Genomic DNA, 4,481 nt, shown 5'->3' with positions numbered 1-4,481 from the left:
CACCAAACTTTTTGCCACAAACTAATGGAGAAAATCAACGTCCCCAAAGTTTTTTAACTTGTTTCGGGTGTAGGTATGTTATTTATAAATTTGTCCTTTTTTCCTGCGCTTCTCAAATGCACATTTGCACTTTTCACTACCTAATATGTATGCATGTATCTATGGGTCACTTCCACTGCGTCGCAGTCGCCCGAACTTTGTGAGGATGTTATGCAGATTTTATACACTTTACAATCGCTGCACTCGCGTTTGATAAACGGCAAATTGTTGGCCGGCCAGTGCTGAATCCATTGCTTTAGGACTTGTTATCCTTTTTACAATTCTTGATTACGTCAAACACGACTATTCGTTTCGGTCAAAACAAAACAACAAAAACATTTCGACGTTGACAACTTTGCGAACAGCTGACAGCTGTAAAATGCGGCGGAAGCCGACAGTGTTGCCCTTTTCGGGAAATTAAGACCCCAAATATCGTTGCCATTTTAGCCGTTTCCGGCCAGATTTTGCCGGTTGCGATAGCCAACAGCCAGAGAAATTTCGGTTTAGCCGAAAGCCGGAAGCCGATTAGCCCATTTTGCTATTTGCCTTGTTTTCTTAAAATTCAAATATATACATACATATGTTTCCATTTTTGGGTACTCTTCAGTACGTTGCCGCTTATTTCGAGGTATTGCGTCCAAAGGGGTGACCCGATCCAAAAAAAATTTGCACACACTTCTATGTAGTCAAGGGTCTACACATTATTTTAACACCCACTTTTGTAATTTTTGATCACTAATTTATTTACAAATTAGGTTTGAAATATGCCCTTTTTGTAAAATTCGGAAATTTGCGTACATTTATCACTAATTTTTTCCTTAAAGCAGCCACTTCACCAATATATTTTTGTATTCCCCTTCACTTTAGACTTTACACGATTAGTTATAACTTTCTTTACGACTTTAATATTAACCAATTAATCATAATTCATTAAATAAAAACACTTTCAAAATCACGCGTCTGACTTTGGTTGGATATGCATATTAAACGGCGGAGTTCAGCTTTCAAACTCCAAAATATGCAAAAGAATGAGAGACAAAAGAAGATAGTATATAACCCAGTGAGCATTAAAAATATACAAACGTGTTCTCTGCAAAAGGTGTTCAGCTCCTTTTCTTCGCAAAAAAGAAAGGAGAATTCCAGGGAATGAAACCGAAACCCGAACCGAAACCGTAACCGTTTAAAACCGTTTCGTTTTTCAAAACCGAAACCGAAACCGTAACCGTTATCTTGACCTGAAAAGGAACGATACCGAAACCATTTCAATCACAGGTTTCAATCGGTTTCCAGAAATTTACAAAAATAATAAATAAAAATTTCTTTGAAATAAATGATTTATTTAACCAAAATCAGCAACATTTTGCTAAAATTCTTGTTAAGTAGTAAATAAGTATGGCAAGGTAACTTTTCGCAAAAATCTGCTGATGACTTTGTTGTTGTGAATCGATAATCGATTAATTATATTTAAGTAGTTTCTTTCCCGTACGCAATGCGAGATCCCGCGTGTGCCCAAAATAGCCCAGAAATCATGCCTGTACTCAACAAAATGGGTAATAGAGAGCGAAAATTCGAGCGTATTCGATCGTAAGTGTATTCTTCTTCCTGCCCGAAACAGCCCGAAATTTTCACCGAGTAAAAATGGATAAAGTGTCAAAGTGCATATCAGCTGTATTGTGTTTACATGTTGCCTGCATTTAATTGGTGCTTTTAAGGAAAAGTGAATGGCCTGTTGATGTATTTTCAATCTATGTACTTAAAATCAAATTTGTGAAACCAAAATTCAATTTCCAAGTGTTTGCATTTAATACCATGTTCTGACCGACAACCAAAACATTTTTCCTTCATTTTCTTTTCATTTACAACCTTTAACTTTCATTCTTATTTTGCTTTGGCCAGGCAATTAACAATAAATCCGAAATGGCGTATTTATAAAATATGACTTCCACTTCGATAAATAATCGAAAAAAACTAGTGAAGACACCGATTGGAATGAGTGGAAAGTGAGTTTTCAAGTAGTTTTCAGCGAAAACTGATTTTCGTTTAACAGATTTTATATGGACGAAAACACAAGTTTTAGGTCGAAAACCAGTTTTAGCAACTAAAACATCTTTCCGATGTCGGTCAGAACATGGTATAAGTGACAAAAACAAGAACAACGTGAATCAGCTGTTTCTCGACTCGTGGTTTCTCGAAATGTGGGTTTTTGCGTTTCCGTACTTCTGAACTTTGTTCCATTTTTGAAAGAAAATGTTTCTCTTATTCTCTAATTACCAAATCCGGTCCGGATTGTTAGGGAAATAACCTAGTGTTGATATTATCAGTGAATTGTAATTTTCGATTTTCTTTCCTCAACGTTTAAGACATTGTGATTTAAATAATATCAACAAAATTTCTGTGAAAAACCGAAACCGGAACGAACCCGAAAATAACCCGAACCGAAATAAATTCTGAAGAACGAAACCAAAACCGAAACCGAAACACTTGGCAAAACCGAAACCCAAACCGGAACGTTATTTTGAATCGGTTTCATTCCTTGGAGAATTCTACTGCCTGAGGGCCGAAGGCCGCCTACGCAGCAAGGTGTTCTATGGAAAAGGCGTTCAGCCCCCCTTCTTTGGCAACACAGAAGGGAGAATTCTACTGCCTGAGGGTTATAATCCCTAAGTGCTGCCGAAGGCCGCCTACGCAGAAAGGTGTTCTCTGCAAAAGGTGTTCAGGCCCCCTTCTTTGGCAACACAGAAAGAGAATTCTACTTTGTGAGGGTTATAATGCCTAAGTGCGGCCGAAGGCCGCCTACGCAGAAAGGAATTCTACGCAAAAATACATTTGTTAAAAAGAACATTTTTTTTATAAAAACTTGTTTTTTTATTTCTAATTAACTTTTTTATTCTTTATTCAAAATCGCCCGATATCTAATTTGGCATAATTTCTTTTATTACAAAATCCCACGGTCTCTGTTAGTTGCGTCATATTTACGGTGACCATCCGTCCTTTATTTTAAAGGGCAGTCCTTTACAGGGGGTTATCCTTTATAATTTTTTTCAAAATAAGGGACGCCTTTTGTCCTTTATTTCTTAAACTGTCCTTTAAATCAGCTCTGCATTTTTCAGAGGTAAAATTTTAAACACAGAATATGAAAAATAAAAATATTCCTTATAAAATATAATGAAAACCTACGCCAGTTTGTTTCGCATCCCACTTAAGGGTTTCTACTTAATCGGTAATCTTTGTACAATTTATAAGCACAGAGAAAGTTGTGCCCAGGATCGTGTTGCACGCTGAGTTTCCACTTCCACTGAAAGATAACAATAAACCCCCTGCTGCACAGTGGTTAAAAACTGGCATTTAGTGTTCGTAATTCACTGGAGCCTTCATTTTTGTCACTTAATTTGATTATTTTGCCTGAGCCTGATTTGTGAATTTTTATTTAATTATCTTAAATTTTTTTATAGCAAAATGCAGAAAAAGGAGCAATTTTGAAGAAAATGTGTTCTCCTGTTCCAGTGAATAAATGTTACATAGCAAACACTAGTTGAAAACAATTGTATGGTTTTCCCAAAACGAAAAAATTACACAAAAATTTGAAATGTTATAAAAAATGTTCACCAAAATAAATGTTTTTTTTTTAGTTTTTAGTAAAAATTGGTTGAAAAATGAAGGCTGCGGTGATTTATGAACATTCAATTCCAATTTTGAATCACTGTGTGCTGGCTTCGTTGTGCAGTATGAATTATGGTAAACGCATTTTGGTGGCAAAGGATGGCGAAGGCCTTGAAAAGGATTTGGCTTAATTTTTCGCTACAGCAGGGGAACTTTTACAATTAAATAATATAATTAACTGGTAAATATTTGATTTAAATTACGATATGGGTAAGGTACTTTTCTCATACAAGTTGTATGTGCGTATTCCCAAATCATTTTGAAAAAGTCCTTTATTTTACGTTGGTTAATATGGTCACCGTAGTCATATTCCACTTCAAACTACTCAGTTTGCCTAAGAAAATTTCGTTTTTCCCCCTTTTTCAAACGGTTCCCTAGGGGTCTGTGGGTGGTCCCGCAGGGGGGGGGGGGGGGGTGCAAATTTTTGGAAAGGGGGGGCTGTTCCCTTTCGAATAGGGGGGTTTAGGGGGTAGCAAACCCCACCCCCTCCGCCCTCCACCCCCAAAAACGACCGGCAAATAACTAAAGATTTCCCCCATTTTTTACTAAGCGATCCAAAATCTGTTAGAAATAGCTATTAACCTTATCGCGGAGAAAATTTTCATGTCAGGCAGGGTTATATAAAATCGGGCCGAATTCGCTTATTTTTATTTTAAACGAATATATTTTTGTAAAGAAAGCCGTAGTGGGGATTTTCTTCATAAAATATTTGTTATGAATGTCTTAAATTTGAGTGTGAAGTTTTATTCGCAAACTTAGAAAAGAAGTAATTGTTTCACTGT

At 36.5% G+C, this 4,481-nt stretch overlaps 1 protein-coding gene across 1 annotated transcript in view; it reads right to left on the bottom strand.

The window, feature by feature from the left end:
• Positions 1-387, bottom strand: part of LOC118737301 (F-box only protein 9) — a gene marked incomplete in the record, with an annotated part of 3,500 nt that extends 3,113 nt beyond the window's left edge. The window contains 1 exon segment of the mRNA XM_036467713.1: positions 1-387.
• Between the last annotated feature and the right edge of the window lie 4,094 nt (positions 388-4,481).

Source organism: Rhagoletis pomonella, unplaced genomic scaffold (assembly GCF_013731165.1).
Source record: "Rhagoletis pomonella isolate Grant_MI unplaced genomic scaffold, Rhpom_1.0 Rhpom_scaffold_00004, whole genome shotgun sequence".
Taxonomy (NCBI): domain Eukaryota; kingdom Metazoa; phylum Arthropoda; class Insecta; order Diptera; family Tephritidae; genus Rhagoletis; species Rhagoletis pomonella.
This window is presented reverse-complemented; position numbering and strand designations above follow the sequence as displayed.